The sequence below is a fragment of the Lactuca virosa genome, chromosome 8, assembly GCF_052849685.1.
Source record: "Lactuca virosa cultivar CGN04683 chromosome 8, Lactuca_virosa_CGN04683_v6, whole genome shotgun sequence".
Lineage (NCBI taxonomy): Eukaryota > Viridiplantae > Streptophyta > Magnoliopsida > Asterales > Asteraceae > Lactuca > Lactuca virosa.
This window is the reverse complement of record NC_136433.1, coordinates 184,509,407-184,533,602: the sequence shown is the minus strand read 5'-3', so window position 1 is coordinate 184,533,602 and position 24,196 is coordinate 184,509,407. Positions and strand designations below refer to the sequence as shown.

At 34.5% G+C, this 24,196-nt stretch overlaps 1 pseudogene across 1 annotated transcript; it reads right to left on the bottom strand.

The window, feature by feature from the left end:
- On the bottom strand, positions 1-23,099 carry LOC145132753 (uncharacterized; annotated as a pseudogene). Its single transcript, XR_013718230.1, has 5 exons — positions 23,028-23,099; positions 1,390-2,297; positions 1,022-1,251; positions 437-901; positions 1-320 (listed from the first exon to the last, which is right to left on the bottom strand). The product of XR_013718230.1 is annotated as an uncharacterized LOC145132753 (transcript).
- Between the last annotated feature and the right edge of the window lie 1,097 nt (positions 23,100-24,196).

The window sequence follows — 24,196 nt, the reverse complement described above, 5'->3', positions numbered from 1 at the left end:
GAAAGAATCCCAATGCGTCATAGCAACAAAAGGTTTTTTATTGCTTACCCTTAGCATAACCTAATTACTTATATAGTAGCTTTCAAATATATACCAATGGCATCAATATAATAGCCACAATGGCCAAAAAATCCAGCAAATGAACCTTTGTCCCATGGTACAGTGAAAGGGGTCCCAGTTACACTACCATAAGGTCCATGGGTGTTTTTGTTGGTGACGAATGTGAGTGACGATATTATTGTATAACCAGCATAGGTTCCCCTCGAGACACTAACTGTTCCATTGATAGCAATAATTTCCTCGTCCCACGTAAATGTAACCTGAGCCATAATAGAGAAATAGAAAACGAAAAGTACATGTCAACAAAAATAGCAAACGTCATATTTAAAAATGATAACAAATATAACGATACATATTCGTTAAGTGAGGTTTGTACCTCAGAGACTATGTCTCCACCGTTCCAACCACCAGCCTTGTTAGAAGTTTGCTCTTCGCCCCTAAATTCAGTAGTGAACATGAGAGAGTATATGAGATCCCCATGATCTATGATTATCTTCTTCAAATGATGATTTCTCTCAAGTTGGAAAGACCACTGGTTTTCAGGATTTCCAAGAGATTTTTCTCCCCAAACTCCAACCTGTGTGATTTCGTCAGATGAAGCCTTCATATAGACACCGATTCCATCAATATAGTAGCCTGCAAGGCCATAAAGTCCACCAAAATTTCCTTTGTCCAATGGAACAGAGAAAGGAGTATTTGTTACTCGACCAAAAGGTCCATGAGTCCTCTTGTTCGAAAGAAATGATAGTGATGAAATTATTGTGTAACCAGCATATTGCCCTCTTGATACCCCAACTGTTCCATCGATGCCAATTATTTCCTCATCATCTTCAAACATAACCTAGCCAAGTCCGAGAATCATATTGTTAAAAAAACAGTGCTTTTTAACTCTTATTAAATGTTTAAATATAAACAAACAAGTGAACAATTATATTTGTATTAATAGTGGGTTTGTTAAGACCTCAGAGACTGTTTCTCCACCATTCCAACCACCAGCCTTTTTGGAAGTGTACAAAATACCCATTGATTCATAGTGAACATGAGAGAGTAAATTAGATCACCATGATCAATAGTTATCATCTTCAGTTTATGATCTTTTTTAAGTATGAACTCCCAAATATTTTGGGGACCTCCACTAGATTTTGTTCCCCATATTCCAACTCGAGCCAATTCTGGTGCTTTGAGAGAAGCCTTGCAAAAATAACATACAAAGGAATAGCTAATTACCGAGAGTAAATTAAATATAACAAGTTAAATATAAATTATACTTTGTGTGTAAAATATTACGAACAAGGTAAAACATAAAGCATCCGACATAAGTAAACTTACTTGAATTTCATATGCCTTCTCGAGTTTTTCAATGACTCTAGCCATTGTTGGACGTTCACTTCGATCTGTCTTCAAGCATTGATATGCAATGGCAGCGAATGTGTTGAGAGAATTTGGCTTCATTTGTTTCCTCAAATTAGGAATAATGATATCATCCAATTTGTTCTCTTTATACTTACGTTCAGCCAATGGACCTAGAAACCCAGATCCTTCTAAAAATGCTAGTCGTCCACACAAGATTTCGAATAGTACCACCCCAAATGAATAAACATCAGATTCCTTTGTTAGAACTCCCAAATGATAATACACCGGATCCAGATAGCCGTATGTGCCAGCAGCAGCAGTTACGAGAAAAGTGTGTTGTATATTTGCGGGAGCTATTTTAGATAATCCAAAATCAGCTACCTTTGCTTCCCAATCCTTGCTGAGCAGAATGTTTGCACTCTTTATGTCTCGATGGATAATTCTATGTTGTTGTCCAACTTCATCATGAAGATAATTTAAGCCACAAGCGGCGCCAATGCATATTTTCAAACGCTTGATCCAAGTAAGGTCGACTGGGTTTTGTATATATTTGTCAAGGCTTCCCCTACTCTCAAGTTCATAAACAAGTATTTTTTCCTTGTCTACGTAACAGAAACCAACCAGACAGACAAGATTTTTGTGTCTATAACTAGAAAGAGTTGTAATTTCCATCATGAATTCATGTTTCCCTTGTGTTGAATTAGGATCTAATCGCTTCACAGCGACATCAATGACACCATTAGACGATTGGAGTTTTCCCTTATAAACACTCCCAAATCCACCTTTGGCAATGAAATTTTCATCATCAAAGTTTTTTGTAGCTAGGATTATATTTTCGAGCGGTATTTCCAAATGTCGCACTTTTTCCATAAGCAATACAATATCTGCAAAGATAAACCCAAAATGCTAATAACTCAGATATTGGTAAGTTGATCAACATTCAGGCCGGTCCAGATGGTGGGCAACCCAGGCGAACGCCCAGGGCCACGTCTCCAAAGGGCCCAAAATTTCTAGGCTATATAGTGTATATATATTAAAAAACTTATTACATAAATCATTTTTAGGACATAAAGTTTGGTCAAACTCAAACTATCTCAAAAGATAAACAAATTTGATTGCTTGTTATTGCTAATTGAACACGTTTATAATGAAGAATAAATGATATTTTTTTTAATCTTTATTATATTTGTCTTTGAAGGGTCATTTTTTTTCTTTTCGCCCCAGGTGTCATATACGTTTGGACCGGCCCTGTCGACGTTTCAAAGAATTTTTATTGTCACGTATGAATTGGTGTCATATGTAAAATTAAATAAAAATAATATTATAACTTATAAGTCTTAATGGATATATATAAGTTTGAAGGTGTGTTTTGAAGTTGATGATGTGATATTTAATAATCAAATCAAATTTAGATAAAAAAAAAGGATGTTGTTGTACGAGTTGGTGTTTGATTAATGTACTATTTTTATTGGTTGATCAATTATGGATGCTTGAAAAATTATTAATATTTAATAAATATTAACATGAATGAATTGATGCCCTCTTCTCGTTCATAAATAAATATCAAGGTTACAACTGACATCATGATGTATAAAACTATACAAAGAACTAGATGAGTATAATACATTTGAATATATATTAATTATGTAAATCGGCTAATAGGCCCATACAATTTGAGCATGAAGTGTAGAGATACTGAAGCTGGATTTGAATTCATGGAAAAGTAAACGAGGCAACTCTTTCATGAAAATGCTTGTGTACTGGTGGGTGGAATGAATGTGAAGTACTATGATATGGCTGAGGGAAACTTTTCATGAATGAAAAATATACGTGAATCTCGATATGTTTTTCCCGCTCATGTTGAACCGGGTTGCAACACAACTAAACGGTTGAGATGTTGTCATTGTATAATAACGTTGGATAACGAATGGGAATGTATAACTTTAAGATAAGATTGCACAACCAACATGTTTTAGAGATTTTATTGGTGACCCAACGTTATTTAACTTCGGTGCTGGATCTAGACAAAGTGGTTTTACGTTTTGTGGACCAGGAAATTACAATGTTTACCCAAAAGACACAGTATTCGAAGGTACACCATCATGTATTGCGAAAGCCACCTAGTCATAATCTATATAAGAAATAGGTTGATATGGTGTTAATGGAAATGGATGTAATCCAAGTTCGAGGGTCCCTTTAAAGTATCATGAGATGTGTTTTAAAGCGTCGTAATGTGGATCACGATGTGTGTGCATAAATTAATAAACATATTTGTTGAACTGAATATGGAATATATGGTCTTGTAAATGTAAGGTATTGTAGAGCACCTGCTAGACTACATAGTATAAAGAGGGATTGGACATTCGTTCGCCAACATTACCGTTAAACCACGAAACATTTGCACCATCCTTGTTGGCTTGTTTTAAGCGATAGAAGGACTTGCGTAGCTTGAAAACATGATTGGGGTAGGATGGATTAAAGGTAGGTACATGTGTACGGTTTCATTATGTGTATCATGTAAGAACGTGTTTTGAGACGTGACGTCTAGTGCATGGGCCAATATCGACCCATATAATGTTATGAATCATTTTGATTGTGGTCGGTTTGACAAACTAAAGGTTTCATAACAATCAATACCATCCTATTAGGATTTTTCTGTTAACAACAAGCAATGCCTTAAATCTTTCCAACAAACCATCGACATTAAACTTGTGATAAAATAACCAATGACATCTAATGATGTTGTCACTTGTGGGGTGATGTGCCAAATTCCAAGTGTGTTAGTCAAGTAATGCATTACATTTATCTGTTATGTCAGCATTACAATTCTCTCCATTCATTGTAAATTTGGGATTAATGGGAATTGAAGATATGTCTTAAGTGTGTAGAGTAAATAATGGATTAGGCTTGATATTCCACTTTTGGATTGTCTTTATAGAACAATTCATGTGTGTCTATTTACTGAACTCTAAAGAATTCAATACATTGCAGATGCTCTAAACTTCTTAGAGGAAATGAAAGATTATATGGAGAAAAGTGTTCTCTCGAGCTGTGGATTTAATAACAAACTGAATATTAAGACAAGAAGTTCTAGTGATGACCATTTTACGCAACAAAATCTAAGCATTAACTACTATCATAAATCTATAACAAACGAATAATCGGAACCTTTTATTTTGAAAAGAATGTGATTACTAACCATGACAGTCGATGGACAACAAATTAGAACTTGTTCATACCTACAAGTGCGTGCATAGAGAAAGTCACTAAAATTCTTACACAACGATGAGAATTTGAAATAAAACAACATCATCATATCAAATAGAACCAATTTGACAAATTAAACATCGTTGCAACAACATCGTGTTCCATACGTGACTTGAAGATCAAACACATTGAAAAGTGTTTTCACCCAAAATGTCAAGTCGGCATGTCATGTCAACGCCATGTCACCAAGTAACATCAGTTGGCAACTAGGTTGATTGGTCAAATTGTCAACATTGAAACAAATTAAAAATATAGTGTCAAAATTAAACATTTGTGAAAACTTAGTGTCTTAATTGTAAAAAAAAATAACACTGTGTCAAATATTTATGAAAACTTAGTCTTTTGTGCAATTTTCCATAATAACAATTATAATTGAAAATATAAAATTGAATTAGAACTATATAATAATTGTAAGTAATTTTTTATCAAGTTTAAATTATAAAAAGAAATTATAAACATACATGGAATGGCCAAATTATGTAAAACTATTTATAAAAGAAATTAAATATAATATATTAATTCATAATATATTCAAGTAATTATTTAATAAAAATAACAAAAACAATTTTATTTTGTACTATAAAATAAAAAAAATATATAAATGGCTAACTAATTAAAAATGATTTGCTATTAATAAAAAAATTAACATAAATATTTATATAACTATGGAGATGTGATTTGTTATTAGCAAATGTTATAGAGAGATGAGACAAATTCTAAGATTAGAGGGAATTGAGCACTAATGTTATAGGTGATATCTACGTGGTGTGGCATACACCGTCTTTCTTAAATGACAAGATAGCATGGAACCATAACATGTCATTATCATGTTAGCTTCCTCTTCTTTTTTCTCTTTTCTCCCCATTTCTTCTTTTTTTTTTTGAAATTGTTAGAAAAGTCTCAATATTTTCAGGAAATTTATATTTTAGTCCCAACATTTTTCTTTGAACATAAAAGTCCCGATTATTTATAAAAACACGATAATATGTCATTTCATGTTAAAAGAAAAAGAAAGAATTTTTTGTAAACTTGAGCCAAAATGATATAATCGAGACTTTTATGTTCAAACAAAATTCTTAGGACTAAAGTGTAACTTTCCTGAAAATATTGGGACTTTTCTGACAATTTCCTTTCTTTTTTACCTCAATTTATTGTCATACACCATTCCCTTTGTATGGCAAAAGTAAGGTGGAGGGTCTTTGTCATGTTAAACCTATGTCACCGCTCCTTCTAGTTTAATACTCTTGCAGAGACGAGTAATTTTAGAAAGGGAAGGGGGGACACCTCAAACCTTTAGGCCATGACGTACACGTCGTAATAATCCCACATTATACATCATAAATCAATAATATTTTCCTTTCTATTTAACCAATTATTTCAAATATACTAAGTTACCATAAAAACTGTTTTTAAATAACAAATATTTAGAATAAAAAAAGTTTAAAAAAGTCCTTTTTCTTTTAACATGAAATGACATATTAAGAATTTTTTTTTGAACATAAAATCACTAAAATATTGGGACTAAAGTGTAACTTTCCTGAAAAATATTGAGACTAAACTATATCAAGCCCCTAACTCTCTCAATCTATTATATTTTGAAATAAAAAATACATAAAACTGCAAAATTGATCATTGTAGTTTGCAAAAAATTGTGAATATTGTTCAAAAAATTTTCAACTTGCATAGAAGTCCAAAATCAGAAATTTTCCATAAATTTTGTCGCAAAATCAAGAATTTCCCGTGAATTTGATCTTTGATGGATTGAAAAAGACTATTTTACTATTATCAATTATTTTTTTTAGTATTTTAATAATAATAAAAAAATCTCACGACTTTAATAATTATTAAAAAAGAAAAAGTAAATCGGATACCCTTGCAACCGATAATAATCCCCCTCACCTCCCCCCTTCCCCTTCGACCTTCACTACCACCCCACCTCACCTTCTTCTTTTCCGGCAGCCCACCCCAACCATCGTTGGCACTTCACCCCTCTCTCTTACCTATAAAAAAAACATCCATTCCCCCCTCTTCCTTTTCATGGCTTCCCACCATTCACCTCTTCTCATTATCGTGATTTGCGGTGGTGTTGGAGAAGAGTCGGATATAAGAAATGGGAACTGCAATCATAGGTAGCTCCTCAAGGTACTCAATTTGACGGAGGGTGTCTACTCCCCTATCTTTCCACGCTTGCTTTCCGATGAGGATCTCGATCATAGTGCATCCTAATTACCTATGATGGCCATTTTCCCTCTTCCTTTCTCCCTCGATCTGTCTTATCCGACAACCACAACCAATTGCTTTTCTTTTTTCCAAAGGACAGAAGTTGACATATTTCTAATGAACAAAGGTATGCATCGACATGTAATTTGTAATCATCTTTTTTATGATTTTTGAGATTTAGGTTTGTTTTTTAAACTTGTAATCATCGTTCAGTAAGAAAATATCTTTTGTGGTTTTGCTGGTTATTGGATGACGTGGGTGGCAGATGGTGGGGAGGAGGATGTAGGTCGATAGTGAAGATAAAGGTGAGAGGGGGAAAATGATGGCTAAATCTATCAACATAAGAAAGTTTTGTGATAAAGTTTAAAATAAAAACTTTTATGGTAAAAATTTAAAACTACAAAAGTATACTATTGGCTAAAGTTTGAAAGAAAAGCTTACTATTCTTAACCAAACCTAAAAGTTTACTATTCCTAACCAAGTTAGTTTTTATTATATATAATAGTTATGAAAAATAAACATTATTTAATAGAACTAAAAATGTAAAACATTACTATTCCTAACCAAAACTAAAAATAAACCTTATTATTCCTGACCAAAATGTAAAACCTAAAAGTTTATTATTCCTAACCAAGTTAATTTTTTATTATATATAATAATTAATAAAAATAAATATTATTTAATAGAACCAAAAATGATCTACTTTTTTACAAATAAATCATAATATGTGACGGACGTAGGATGTGGAAATTAATTTAGCAAATAAGTTTTGTAAAATGTATATTAAACTATATTCTTAAAAGTCAAACAATAATAAAAGAATTATATGTTCTAAATTTGATCTTCCTAAGAAAATTTAAATATTTTTCTTTTTTTGACATGGAAACTTGATTCTTAAAAATAAATTAATTGCTTGTGATGATGTTTTGTCTATCAAAATTTGATGTTATATAAGCATTTGTCATTCTTACACATACTTAATTAAAAATAAATTAGCTACTCATATTAAAACATATGTATTTTTATATAATTTTAAATTATATAAAGAACTAGAATATATATATATATATATATATATATATATATATATATATATATATATATATATATATATATATATATATATATATATATATATATATGGTCCTATCTCATGTCTTAAAAAATTACATGGCTCATCATATCTTGTAAAACTTTGATTCACCTCTCATTCCATAATCGATTTGGATCGCAATACACATGAAATTAAGTATTCAACTCATTGATTTATGATATTTTTTTTTCAACTTTAACATTGTCTACAATCGTGTCTCTCTAATTATTCAAATAATATTTCATTATTTTTGTTCACCTTATCATGTACCTATTTATTGATTATTATATTTTTTTTAATTGATAATGGCTTTACTATTTGCTAACCAATTTAGTCTCTCATGTCTAACTTCAATCGATTGACTGATTATTATTTTCAATGATAATTCCAAAACATGCCTATCATTGCTAACTACTTTTTTAGTTTATTTGATTTGTTGATTTTAAAATTTGTGGGTGATTTTGTATCATCAATGTGTATTAAGTGTAATGGATTGACTTGTTGACAAAAAATCAATCTTGATGAATATTAAACAAGTAAGGAAGGTGCGGAGTGCATATTTGTTTAAGTTCATTCAAGATTCAAAGTAGATTGTCATTTAGAGGCGAAGCCGCTAAACACACGGGGATCCGGGGGCAGCGCCCCTGGGAGCGGGGTCGAATGGGCGGCAGCCCTGGCGGGGTCCAAGGGCCAGAGCCCCTGGCTGGGGTCGAGCTGGTTTTGACAGTTATATTGCTATATAAAAAAAATGTTTTAGAAATCTGAATTTTCTGTAAATGAACCCAATTTTTTGACTTCATTTTGACCTTTATTAATGATCCGGTTTTAGTGACAGTTTATGACTGTTATAAACTGGTTTTGACAGTTGGAGTAATTTTTGGACAAAGAAAACTGCATTGACAGTTTTCAGAAAAAATGAAGTACTTAATCATTTTAGTCATCATTTTCTTGGTACAACAACAATCATGAAAATAATACTTCATATTCTTTGTTCTTGAAAATCTTGTGAATCTTATCCGATTAAAGGTTGGGAGTACCACCCAAATACTTTAATCTGAAAGTGTACACACGATTCTCAGAATTTCCAAGCCTTTTATTACCCCGAATTTCTAACAAAATTGTATCAATACGTCAAGACATTTTGTGCAAGATGTAAAGGGACTTTTTTCTGGTTTCATCAAAAATAGGAGTCAAATCAGCAAATAAAAACATTTAGTAATCATTTAGCGAAGTACTAAGTTGTGGTAGATATTGAAGTGTAAGAGTTAAAAGGAATTGTGACATTTTGGTATGAACAATCAGATTGATTCCTTACAAACTAAACATTGTATAAGATGTTGGGACTAGTAGAGCCTTAAATACCATAGTTCAAGGGCCAATATTGAAACTTTACAATTACTTTATTCACGTGTGAAGGAGTAAATTGGTGAATGTCGGCAGAAGGAAATTTCTACGATTCATTTATTGGTGCGTGGTCAAAAGGGATTAATGGACGGCAAATTTATTTCAACAATTGTGGCTTTATATTTCACATATGTGTGAATCAAAATTAAAGTTACGACTCTTGTTAGTATAAATATATGCACCAACTAGAAGAAGAAATGCACAACACAACACAATGATTTTATATACACAGAAAAGAAATTAGTGAGGTATTATTTTTGTGCAGAGCCTTAATTTTTGGCAGCCAAAAATTACGAGTGATATCTTACAGTGAGTGATCAAATTACAAGGGCAGATTTTAGCCTTGTATGATTGTAATTTCTTTAGTGTTAATAAAATCTCCTCTCTCTCGTTCGCCCGTGGATGTAGGTCAGATTAGACCGAACCACGTTAAATATCGTGTTCAATTTCGTTTGCAGTTTTTTTTCAGTAGTTTTATTCCGCGAGTTTTGCCGAAATCGTTATATCAATTTTCGGAAGTGCTTAACTTGTTTTGTTGCATTCCCAACAAACTGGTATCAGAGCTATGGCTGAAGATGGGAAAGTTAAGATCGAAAAATTTGATGGTCAAGATTTCGGTTTCTGGATATTACTGGAGTTGGGGATGTGGTCCTCAAGACAACCTTGGGTACGAAGTGGACTTTAAAGAATGTCAAGTTCATTCCAGACTTGAAAAGGATGTTAATATCTGTGGGGCAGCTTGATGATGAAGGTCACCATGTTACATTTGGTGATCATCAGTGGAAAGTGACAAAGGGAAACTTAGTTGTTGCTAGAGGTCAGAAGCGGGGTACACTTTATATGGTGGAAGTTTCTGATACTGAAGCACATGCTGTTGAAGAAGTTGGGACATCTACTCTATGGCACCAAAGACTTGGCCATATGAGTGAGAAGGGAATGAAGATGCTAGCCTCCAAAGGAAGAATTCCATATCTGAAGACTGTAACAGTTGATTTCTGTGAGCCATGTGTTCTTGGTAAACAGAAGAAAGTTACTTTCGTGAAGACTGGTCGTCCTCCCAAGTCCGGGAAGTTGGAGCTAGTACATTCAGATGTTTATGGTCCCACTTCAGTTTCTTCAGTGGGAGGGTCCCGGTATTACGTTACTTTCATTGACGACTGCACAAGGAAAGTTTGGGTTTATTTCTTGAAGCATAAGTCTGAAGTTTTCAGCACATTCAAGAAATGGAAAGCTATTGTAGAAAATGAAACAAACTTGAAAATCAAGTGTTTCAGATCAGACAATGGGGGCGAATACAGTAGCAAAGAATTTGTTGATTATTGTGCTGACCAAGGAATCAAAATGCAGAAGACGGTTCCGGAGACACCTCAGCAAAATGGAGTAGCTGAGAGGATGAACAGAACATTGAATGAGAGGGCTAAAAGCATGAGACTGCATGCAGGTTTACCCAAGATGTTCTGGGCAGATTCGGTCAACACAGCTGCATATTTAATCAACAGAGGACCCTCAGTTCCCATAGGGTTCAAGATTCCAGAAGAGGAATGGCAAGGTCGGGAGATTTCGCTCAAACACTTGAAGGTATTTGGTTGTGTCTCGTATGTCAAAATCAAAGACTCGGAGAGAGACAAGCTAGAGGCAAAGGCAAGAAAGTGCACCTTTATAGGTTACGGGTTGGATGACATGGGGTACCGCTTCTGGGATAATGAGAATAAGAAAGTTATAAGAAGTCGGGATGTGGTGCTCAACGAAAATGCTCTATACAAGGATGAACTTGCAAAAAGCTCCAATGGTGACAAGCAACCAGAAAAGAAGGATCAAGTTGAGTTAGAAGAAATCTCAGATGATGATGTTGTAAAACCTATTAGTACTCCAGAGATAGGTGAAAGTTCAGGAAGCAGTGGGAGCTCCGATGTATCTGGAGATAGTGGGAGCACAGTGGATAGTAGTTCAAAAGATGAGGTTGTAGATGATGCAGAAACCGAAACTCCTATTATTCGTAGATCCACTAGACCACGAAGACCTCCAGTAAGGTATTCTCCTTCAGCTAATTACTTGCTGTTGACTGAGAATGGCGAACCTGAATCTTATCCAGAGGCCTTAAGGATGAAAGATTCCATACAGTGGAAGACGGCTATGGAAGACGAGTTGAGCTCACTTGATAAGAACCATACTTGGTCCTTGGTCAAGCTCCCGGCAGGGAAGAAAGCACTGCAGAACAAATGGGTGTTTCGGGTCAAAGATGAGATTGATGGCACTAAAAGATACAAGGCCAGATTGGTAGTAAAGGGTTTCCAACAAAAGAGGGGTGTTGACTACAACGAGATATTCTCCCTAGTTGTGAAGATGACTACAATCAGAATGGTCTTGGGAATTGTAGCCTCTGAAGATCTCCATCTAGAGCAGCTAGATGTGAAGACAGCTTTTCTCCATGGTGACATGGAAGAAGACATCTACATGGCACAACTAGAAGGTTTCACAACAGTTGGTAAGGAAAATCTGGTGTGCAAACTGAAGAAAAGTCTGTATGGATTGAAGCAAGCTCCAAGACAGTGGTACTTGAAGTTTGATAGCTTCATGCAGAGGAGTGGGTATCACAGATGTGAAATGGATCACTGTTGTTACTTGAAGAAATTCAACTCCTCATACATCATCCTGTTATTATATGTTGATGACATGTTGATAGTTGGGTCCGACATGCAGGAAATCAACAAGCTTAAGAAGCAGTTGTCCAGAGAGTTCGAGATGAAGGACTTAGGGGCTGCTAAGCAGATATTGGGCATGAGCATAGCCAGGAACAGAGTTACCGGTACATTAAAACTTTCACAAGCTAAGTACATCAAGAAAGTTTTAGAAAAGTTCAGCATGGCAGATGCTAAAGCCAGAAGTATACCTTTGGGAAGTCAGTTGAGACTTTCAAAGAAGCAATCCCCAAAGACGGAAGAAGACAAGGAACAGATGACTAAAGTTCCCTACGCATCTGCAGTTGGTAGCTTGATGTATGCTATGGTATGCACCAGACCAGACATTGCTCATGCAGTGGGAGTTGTGAGCATGTTCATGTCAAATCCAGGAAAAGAGCATTGGGAGGGAGTAAAGTGGTTGTTACGCTACTTGAAAGGAACATCTGAGGTTGCCCTATGTTTCAGAAGAAAGGGTGTGATCTTAGAAGGGTTCGCCGATGCTGATTTTGGTGGATGTGTGGATTCAGGAAAGAGCACAACAGGTTATGTGTTCACGATTGGCGGTACATCAATCAGTTGGATGTCCAGGTTACAAAAGAGTGTTGCTCTCTCAACCACAGAAGCAGAGTATATGGCTATTGCAGAAGCAGCCAAAGAGCTTATATGGTTGAAGAACTTTCTAACAGAACTTGGAATGCATCAGGAGGATTGTGTATTGCATTGTGACAACCAGAGTGCAGTTTACTTGGCAAAGAATCCAGTGTTTCATAGTAGAACGAAACACATTCAGATGAGGTACCATTTTATTCGAGAATTAATTAATGATGGAACTCTAAATCTGAAGAAAATCCTTGGAACGAAGAATCCAGCAGATATGTTCACCAAGGTGGTTACCATTGAAAAGTTGAAGCTTTGTATGGCTTCAACTGGCCTTTCAGAAGTTTGAGAAAAAGGCATGGCAGAGACCGAGAGAGAGAGAGAGAGTGTGTGATAAGGAATGTTGCAATAAATGGATGGCAGAAAAAGACTATGTTATTCAAGTCTCCAAGTGGGAGATTGTTGGGACTAGTAGAGCCTTAAATACCATAGTTCAAGGGCCAATATTGAAACTTTACAATTACTTTATTCACGTGTGAAGGAGTAAATTGGTGAATGTCGGCAGAAGGAAATTTCTACGATTCATTTATTGGTGCGTGGTCAAAAGGGATTAATGGACGGCAAATTTATTTCAACAATTGTGGCTTTATATTTCACATATGTGTGAATCAAAATTAAAGTTACGGCTCTTGTTAGTATAAATATATGCACCAGCAAGAAGAAGAAATGCACAACACAACACAATGATTTTATATACACAGAAAAGAAATTAGTGAGGTATTATTTTTGTGCAGAGCCTTAATTTTTGGCAGCCAAAAATTACGAGTGATATCTTACAGTGAGTGATCAAATTACAAGGGCAGATTTTAGCCTTGTATGATTGTAATTTCTTTAGTGTTAATAAAATCTCCTCTCTCTCGTTCGCCCGTGGATGTAGGTCAGATTAGACCGAACCACGTTAAATATCGTGTTCAATTTCGTTTGCAATTTTTTTTCAGTAGTTTTATTCCGCGAGTTTTGCCGAAATCGTTATATCAATTTTCGGAAGTGCTTAACTTGTTTTGTTGCATTCCCAACATAAGAATCATTAATTTCACTCAAATACCCATTTATTTACACTTCCAATATATTTTTTTCCTAAGTTGTGCTTCCTCGTTGTGTTTTTTGTATATGTTTGTTTTAATGTTTTGTTTAAATTTGATCAACAGTATGTTGGGAATGCAACAAAACAAGTTAAGCACTTCTGAAAAATTGATAAATGATTTCGGCAAAACTCGCGGAATAAAACTACTGAAAAATTGCAAACGAAATTGAACACGATATTTAACGTGGTTCGGTCTAATCTGACCTACATCCACGGGTGAACGAGAGAGAGAGGATTTTATTATCACCAGAGAAAATTACAATCATACAAGGCTAAACTGCACTTGTAATCTGATCACTCAGTATAAGGTATCACTCGTGCTTTTGGCTGCCGAATTAAAGGCTATGCACAAAAGGCTTCCTCACTATTTCTACTGGATATATAAGAGAAGTTACTTGACTCTTATATATGTTTTTGTTGTGTTTTGGTGTATCTTTTCCCTTCAACATATGCTTCCTTTTATAGTAGATGAAAAGGAATAAAGAGGAGAAATTAGTGGAGCAAATCAAGGAGTAATTTATGGAAAGATGAGTGGGTGGGAGACAATGGTGAGTCTCCACCAATTAACTCAACAATCTCCCACTTGGAGACTTGAACCATACGGTCTTCTCTATCATCCAGCTCTTGCAACACACACACACACACACTCTCGTTATCTGCCATGCCTTCCTCCTCAAACTTCTGGAAGGCCAGTTGAAGTCATGCATAACTTCAACTTGTCAGTGGTAACCACCTTGGTGAACATATCTGCTGGATTCTTCGTTCCAAGGATTTTCTTCAGATGTAGAGTTCCATTACTGATTAACTCTCGAATGAAATGGTACCTCATCTGAATGTGTTTCGTTCTACTGTGAAACACCGGATTCTTAGCTAGGTGAACTGCACTTTGGTTGTCACAATGCAGTACACAATCCTCCTGTTGAAATCCAAGTTCTAATAAGAACGTTTTCAACCATATAAGCTCCTTGGCCGCTTCTGCAATAGCCATGTATTCTGCTTCTGTGGTTGAAAGAGCAACACTCTTTTGTAACCTGGACATCCAACTGATTGCCGTACCTCCTATTGTAAACACATAACCTGTTGTGCTTTTACCCGAATCCTCACATCCACCCAAATTTGCATCGGTGAACCCTTCTAAGACCACCCCCTTTATTCTGTAACATAGGGCAACCTCAACTGTTCCTTTCAAGTAGCGTAACAACCACTTTACTCCTTCCCAATGCTCTTTTCCTGGATTCGACATGAACCTACTCACAACTCCCACTGCTTGAGCAATATCTGGTCTGGTGCAGACCATTGCATACATCAAGCTACCTACCGCAGATGCGTAGGGAACTTTGGCCATCTGGTTCTTGTCTTCTTCCGTCTTTGGGGATTGCTTCTTTGAGAGTCTCAACTGACTTCCCAAAGGTGTACTTCTGGCTTTAGCATCTTCCATGTTGAACTTTTCTAAAACTTTCTTGATGTACTTAGCTTGTGAAAGTTTTAATGTACCGGTAACTCTGTTCCTGGCTATGCTCATACCCAATATCTGCTTAGCAGTCCCTAGGTCCTTCATCTCGAACTCTCTGGACAACTGCTTCTTAAGCTTGTCGATCTCCTGCATGTCGGATCCAACGATCAACATGTCATCAACATATAATAACAGGATGATGTAAGAGGAGTTGAATTTCTTCAAGTAGCAACAGTGATCCATCTCACATCTGTGATACCCACTCCTCTGCATGAAGCTATCAAACTTCAAGTACCACTGTCTTGGAGCTTGCTTCAATCCATACAGACTTTTCTTCAGTTTGCACACCAGATTTTCCTTACCAACTGTGGGAAAACCCTCTGGTTGTGCCATGTAGATGTCTTCTTCCAGGTCACCATGGAGAAAAGCTGTCTTCACATCTAGCTGCTCTAGATGGAGATCTTCAGAGGCTACAATTCCCAAGACCATTCTGATTGTAGTCATCTTCACAACTGGGGAGAATATCTCGTTGTAGTCAACACCCCTCTTTTGTTGGAAACCCTTTACTACCAATCTGGCTTTGTATCTTTTAGTGCCATCAATCTCATCTTTGACCCGAAACACCCATTTGTTCTGCAGTGCTTTCTTCCCTGCCGGGAGCTTGACCAAGGACCAAGTATGGTTCTTATCAAGTGAGCTCAACTCGTCTTCCATAGCCGTCTTCCACTGTATGGAATCTTTCATCCTTAAGGCCTCTGGATAAGATTCAGGTTCACCATTCTCAGTCAACAGCAAGTAATTAGCTGAAGGACAATACCTTACTGGAGGTCTTCGTGCTCTAGTGGATCTACGTATAATAGGAGTTTCGGTTTCTGCATCATTTGCAACCTCATCTTCTGAACTACTATCCACCGTGCTCCCACTATCTCCAGATACATCAGAGCTCCCACTGCTTCCTGAACTTTCACCTATCTCTGGAGTACTAATAGGTTTTACAACGTCATCGTCTGAGATTTCTTCTAACTCAACTTGATCCTTCTTTTCTGGTTGCTTGTCACCATTGGAGCTTTTTGCAAGTTCATCCTTGTATAGAGCATTTTCGTTGAACACCACATCACGACTTCTGATAACTTTCTTATTCTCATTATCCCAGAAGCGGTACCCCATGTCATCCAACCCGTAACCTATAAAGGTGCACTTCCTTGCCTTTGCCTCTAGCTTGTCTCTCTCCGAGTCTTTAACTTTAACATACGAGACACAACCAAATACCTTCAAGTGTTTGAGTTAAATCTCCCGACCTTGCCATTCCTCTTCTGGAATCTTGAACCCTATGGGAACTGAGGGTCCTCTGTTGATTAAATATGCAGCTGTGTTGACCGAATCTGCCCAGAACATCTTGGGTAAACCTGCATGCAGTCTCATGCTTTTAGCCCTCTCGTTCAATGTTCTGTTCATCCTCTCAGCTACTCCATTTTGCTGAGGTGTCTCCGGAACCGTCTTTTGCATTCTGATTCCTTGGTCAGCACAATAATCAACAAATTCTTTGCTACTGTATTCGCCCCCATTGTCTGATCTGAAACACTTGATTTTCAAGTTTGTTTCATTCTCTACAATAGCTTTCCATTTCTTGAATGTGCTGAAAACTTCAGACTTATGCTTCAAGAAATAAACCCAAACTTTCCTTGTGCAGTCGTCAATGAAAGTAACATAATATCGGGATCCTCCCACTGAAGAAACTGTAGTGGGACCATAAACATCTGAATGTACTAGCTCCAACTTCCCGGACTTAGGTGGACGACCAGTCTTCACGAAAGTAACTTTCTTCTGTTTACCAAGAACACATGGCTCACAGAAATCAACTGTTACAGTCTTTAGATCTGGTATTCTTCCTTTGGAGGCTAGCATCTTCATTCCTTTCTCACTCATATGGCCAAGTCTTTGGTGCCATAGAGTAGATGTCCCAACTTCTTCAACAGCATGTGCTTCAGTATCAGAAACTTCCACCATATAAAGTGTACCCCGCTTCTGACCTCTAGCAACAACTAAGTTTCCCTTTGTCACTTTCCACTGATGATCACCAAATGTAACATGGTGACCTTCATCATCAAGCTGCCCCACAGATATTAACATCCTTTTCAAGTCTGGAATGAACTTGACATTCTTCAAAGTCCACTTCGTACCCAAAGTTGTCTTGAGGACCACATCCCCAACTCCAGTAATATCCAGGCTCTTGTTATCTGCTAATCTGACTTTTCCTTTGTACTGCTTAAAATTATGCATTACTTCTCTGGAATGACTAGCATGAAACGACGCACCAGAATCCATGATCCAGGATTCAGTTGAGTTTTCAACACAACAAATGAGTGCATCATCTTCAGAATCTGCTGCCATATTTACTTCCTTCTTGCCTTTGTTTGCCGAAGGCTTTGGGCACTGATTTCTGAAATGACCTTTCTCATTACAGTTCCAACAGGTAATATCTTTCCTGTTCTTCGATTGACCTCTCTTTCTTGACTGCGATCTTCCTCTACCACCACCTCCTCTGTTGGTCTTTCTTCCCCTATCTTCAGTACTTAGAAGACTACTGGAAGCTTCTCCGGCACTTCTTCTGCGCACATCCTCACCAAGGATTAAATCGCGAATACCTTCGAATGATAGCTTGGCACCTCCGGCTGAACTGCTAACGGCCGTTACTGTGCCGGACCAACTATCGGGTAACGATGATAATAGTAGCAACGCCATGACCTCATCTTCAAATCCAATATCAACAGATATCAATCTTGATATTATTGAGTTGAATTCGTTCACGTGGTCTGTCACTGAGCTACCTTCCTTCATCTTCAGATTTACAAGTTGCCGGATCAAGAAAACCTTATTTGCCGCTGAAGGTTTTTCGTACATATTAGACAGCGCATTTATCAGATTGTAGGTTGTCTTCACATTGACAATATTGTAAGCTACATTCTTTGCCAATGATAACCTTATCACTCCGAGTGCCTGCCGATCTAATAAGTCCCACTCCTCCTGCGTCATCTCTTCGGGTTTGTCTTTGGACAAAGGTTGGTGTAACTTCTTCTGGTAGAGATAATCTTCAATTTGCATTTTCCAGAAACCGAAATCTTGACCATCAAATTTTTCGATCTTAACTTTCCCATCTTCAGCCATAGCTCTGATACCAGTTTGTTGGGAATGCAACAAAACAAGTTAAGCACTTCTGAAAAATTGATAAATGATTTCGGCAAAACTCGCGGAATAAAACTACTGAAAAATTGCAAACGAAATTGAACACGATATTTAACGTGGTTCGGTCTAATCTGACCTACATCCACGGGCGAACGAGAGAGAGAGGATTTTATTATCACCAGAGAAAATTACAATCATACAAGGCTAAACTGCACTTGTAATCTGATCACTCAGTATAAGATATCACTCGTGCTTTTGGCTGCCGAATTAAAGACTCTGCACAAAAGGCTTCCTTACTATTTCTACTGGATATATAAGAGAAGTTACTTGACTCTTATATATGCTTTTGTTGTGTTTTGGTGTATCTTTTCCCTTCAACATATGCTTCCTTTTATAGTAGATGAAAAGGAATAAAGAGGAGAAATTAGTGGAGCAAATCAAGGAGTAATTTATGGAAAGAGGAGTGGGTGGGAGACAATGGTGAGTCTCCACCAATTAACTCAACACAGTATTGGATGATTTTTATGATTTAGTTATATCTTGAATTCGTAATTTTTCATAGTGCATAATGTTTGGATCCATGTTGCTAGCGGAAATACACATAAAGTATATCAAGAATCCATGTAATCGATTACGGTGAGATACACAACCTTATTTTTGTTATTTGTTGTTATTTTGGTGTAATGGTGGCTGGAATGACGATTTCTATAGCGGGATATTGATGCAAAGGAAAGAATAGTGATGATGTTCAGAGGGTAATGATGTGTAAATTGCAAGATTTTGAACATTTATTAATCGTTATGAACATGTATGATTTTGTATAAATGTTTGGAAGGTAACAAATGTTGAATTTAAAACATGTATGTTTTTCTTTATAATTTTCATATACGAGGATGTATGATTTTGTATAATTGATAAGTTATGAACATATATCAATATGAATGTATTCACATGTTTAGTTATGAACATTACTAACTTTTGGGCTTTTGAATTCTTGTATAATTATTTAGTTATAAAGATGTATGAATGTAACTAATTTATGAGTATTTCAAAAATGTATATAAATGTTCATTAATGAAAAATTAATCTAGTAATCAATTCTTATTTTACCAAGATTTAATTATGGTAATAATTTATAATTATGAAACATTAATTCTTCATTTTTATTGAAATATTATGTTATTTTACTATTATACCCTTAATTGTATAATTTGAACTAATGGTTGAAAATGCAGTTGTATGTTTCTATTTTGAACGCGCCTATATATATATATATATATATATATATATATATATATATATATATATATATATATATATATACTATCTGATAAATAAAAATAACTATATGCCAATCGATACCTTTCTAGAGTATTAATCTATATTTTCTCTTTCATTCTAATGATGTTACTTGGAATAGTTGAAATTCATTCCCCATAATTTATTAAACAACATTAATTAGATAATATAATAATTATTTTTCATTATTTTACTTCATTATTTATAGCCTAATATTTCTTATTTATAGATTTATATTTGACTGTATTTTAATTAAAGAATTCTTAAATCGTCACATATCTCCTTTTTAAAAACTATCATTCCGGATCTTTTGGAAATTATTTGAGTTTGCATCTATTAATGAAGTCCATGGATTTTTATTTTCCTTTGATTTTTTAATTTCCTTTCTTTAAATTTTTCTTTCTTGGTCATTATTTGAGTTTGCATCTAGTATTGAAGTCCATGGATTTTTATTTTCCTTTGATTTTTTAATTTCCTTTCTTTAAATTTCTTTTTCTTGGTCAATTATATTGGAAAAGTTTACACCCCTGAGTTCAACTCAACGAGAGAAAAAAAAAATAGATGGAAGTGAGAAGAAAGTAAAAAAAATTAGTGTTCCCGAATTTCATTAAAAAAATGAAGTGGAAGGAAATGGAATGATCACACTCCGTCCTAACTTTCTTTTTGATTTGGACGGATTTGAAGATAAAGAACAAAATGTTTAACTTTTCTTTCACTTTTCTCCGACTCAGGAACACGAAATACAAATTTATTTTCCTTTCCTTTCTCTTCTTTTCTCTCATACTTTCTTTTTTCTTCTTTTCATTTTCTTTGTTAAAACTCGGGACCGAGATGTTAGAAAAATGTTTTGGGTTTATCGCATTCGATCAGATAGTTAAATGAAATATGTTGGATTTTATTGGGAAATTATTTGATAAATTTTAAAATGATCAGTTAGATCATATTATTGGAAAATGTTCTTTTATGTTACTTCTTTTAATTTATTGTTTTTTTAATGATTTTGTTTAAGGCACATGTATAAAAATAATTGTTTATAAAGTTATTTTATCATCCATGTAATAAAAGGGTTACACAAAAAAATATTTATAGATTTTTAAATTATTTTAGTTCAAATTTGAGTATTGTTGTTTTAAATTGTTAGTGTAGTTATGAATTTTTAATAGCAATCATATATTATACGAAAGTATTCTTTTATCCTTTCTTAGTCTTCATTATAAAGTATTGAATGTTTTCCTTATTAAATATTTCTATATATCATTTCACTTAAAAATAAAAACTTTTTTCAACATTATAATTCAATTTTGTACTATTTTACTGTTATACTATTCTACAGTACTATTTGATTGTAATACTTATAAATCCGTGGTTTCCACATGTCTCTAACCTAGTTTGTGTGTGTGTATATATATATATATATATATATATATATATATATATATATAAAAGAAAGGGTAAAATAGTCTTTTTAAATGAACCATAGATATAAATTATAATTTCTTTAAATAACGTTCCTGCATCTTATCATATTTTAAAAAATTAGACTTAAAATGTTTTGAACAAATTATAACGACCAAAACTGTAATTTACGCTTTCAATTATATAAACAAAGATAAAACTTTAATATCAAACTAGAAAAGATTCACCGGCGTTGCCGGGGTCGGAAGATATTGCTTTGTAAAGTAAAGTAGAATGTTTGTTGCTTTTTGTCCGTTAATGTGAGGGTAATTTGGTCTTTTCAGGTAGTAAGGACTGAATTTGTCACCATGGGTAAACCATATGGACCATTTATGTAATTTTGGCGGTGGTGGTGGTGATGGCAGATGGTGGGTGAGTTTATGGTATTGGGTGAGTATTTTATAATAAATAAAACATTAATTTAAAACCAAAAAGATAATGTTAAATCTGATAAACCACAGGGACCAATCGTGTAATTTTGTCTAACAATAATAATAATAATAATGATGAGGGACCATTTCTGCCAAAAGACTAAATACTAATAATATGTAATAAAAGACGTGGGTTATGAAAAATTCAAACGAAAGTGAAAGGGTTTTTTGTGAACAAAAGCATAAAGATGAAGGGTCAATATTATAAGTTGAACGACTAAAATTGACAAAAAAAGGTGTTATTTTACTGTTAAAATATTTCATAACTTTAATATATATATAATAATAATATATTTAGGAATACAATAATATGTAATAATGAAAAGGTTGATGGGACAAAAAAAAAAAAAAAAAAAACTCAGCTAATTGGTGGGGTTTATTTAGTACGAAACAAATTATTGTCAATTGACAATAACTATTCAAGAAAGCTATTATTCACATTCAAATAATAAGGTCTTAAAGTTACTTCAACATACAAGAATACACGAGATTAAATAATAACAAAATAGATTAGGCGAAGATGAGAGGGCTGATGGACAGATCGCAGTGGAAAAGGGCTGAGCACAACAGTAGAAAATAATTTAAAGAAAATTAAATATTTTTCCATCTTTTGTTCTTACAAAATCTTTGTTCTTACAAATCTTTTATTTACAAATCTTACAAAGAAAATTAAATATTTGTTCTTACAAATCTTTTATTTAATAAAATTTAATAATATTTTAGTATACTAATATAACAAATGTAATCCTTAGGAAAATATTTAATTTCTCAATAATTTATTGTATCTTCTATCTGTAAAAGGATTTATTTATTTTTGTTAAGGCCATGTATTAATTTGGTTTCCTTTTTTAATAATGTTCTTTTTGGGATAAAATATATACTAAATCTGTAGAAACTATGTAGATCTTATTTGTTGCATGTAGTCTGGCATATCCTTCTTTCGGTAACTATATACTAAATCTGTAAAACCTAGGTAGATCTTTTTTTTATAATGGATTCGAGTGTAAACAAAAAGAATCATTATCGATCAAAAGTGCATGAAACAAAACAAAAATTAGGTAGTTAAAAGAATCATTATCGATCAAAAGTTAAAGAAGAACAAACCAAACAAAGAAATGCATGAAACAAATTAGGTAGTTAAAAGAATCATTATCGATCAAAAGTGCCTGCTGAATTTCAAAAAGAACCCATTAAGATTTCTAATTCTAACCACAAATACTTAAATAAAAAATTAAAACATAGAAAACATTAATATATTAAGAATGCCAGTAGGAAGCTAGCATAATGTTACAAAACAAAACAGAGCACAAGTAAAACAACACAAGCAAGAAAATAAAAAATACAATAAAGTTTACGCAAGAGATAATTAATTAGCAGATGTTCTTACCTGTCAATGGAAGAAATACTAGCTGAAAGAGTGAAAGACAAATTTTGTAAGTGCTGCACTATGAAGCTCATTACATTATTTTCTATTATTCCACATATATTTATTAGACAAATTTTACAATGGGTCCCTGTGTTTTTAGAAAGTGATAGGTTGAAGACAACTTTCAAAAGCGCTTTAAACATGCACATGTTGTTTCAAAAAATTGCAACTTTGGTCCTTCTTTAGTATTCCGTCGAAATAGAGTTGTTACTTTTTTTTAAAAAGTAACAATATCCCCTTGTTAAACACAAAGACAATTTCTAAAAGATATTTCCTTAAAATCCAAACAAAACCCATAACTTCATGTATTCATGTGTTCTTGTTCAAGAATCCAACAAAACTCAGATCTTCATGTGTTGTGTGCTCATGTTCAGAAACTCATACAAGGATTCTTGTTCTTGTTCTTGATGAACATGATTTACCCTGAAACTCATAAAATCGTTCAGGGTGAAAATGATTTGCCTAAGTAACTCGGAAATCGTTCTATCTTCTCTATTCTCTGATGTTCAAACCCAAGAAATCAGCTGATGAATATAAACATGTTGTAAATCAAACTAATAGACACGGAAGGAAACCGACAAATAATATTGAGAATTATATATCAATTAGTTGCGAATAACAAATCCAATTATTATTGTTATATTTACCAAGTTTCGTCCAAAACCAGATCAATCCTTCATGATTAGATCTGATTATAAGAAAGGAAGAAGAAGACTGTCCTGTTGTTGGACGAAATTAAATGCAAGACAGAAAAGTAAAACCGACCTGTTGATGGTTGATCTTGAACTTGAAACAACTGCACGGATCAGACTCCTGTCATTAAAGGTTTTTACTTCGCTTCTACTGGCTGTAAGCAACAGAGTAAAACCCCAGGATTTAATACAGATCTATCGATCTTCCAACAACACTGGAAATCGACAAAAACAAAGCGAATACTCGGAAACCAGGAAAAAACGCAGAGAGTGGGAGAGAGGCTTTCGATTTTCGTGAGTGAGTCAATACGGCTCCTAGGGAGCTGTATTTATAGGTATTGAAACCCTAGAAGGCATGAAACAGCCCCCCATAGGCCGGCCCCAAAAACCCTAGGGCGACGGCTTGCTCTCCAAGCAAGTCGTTTCCTAATCCTTCTA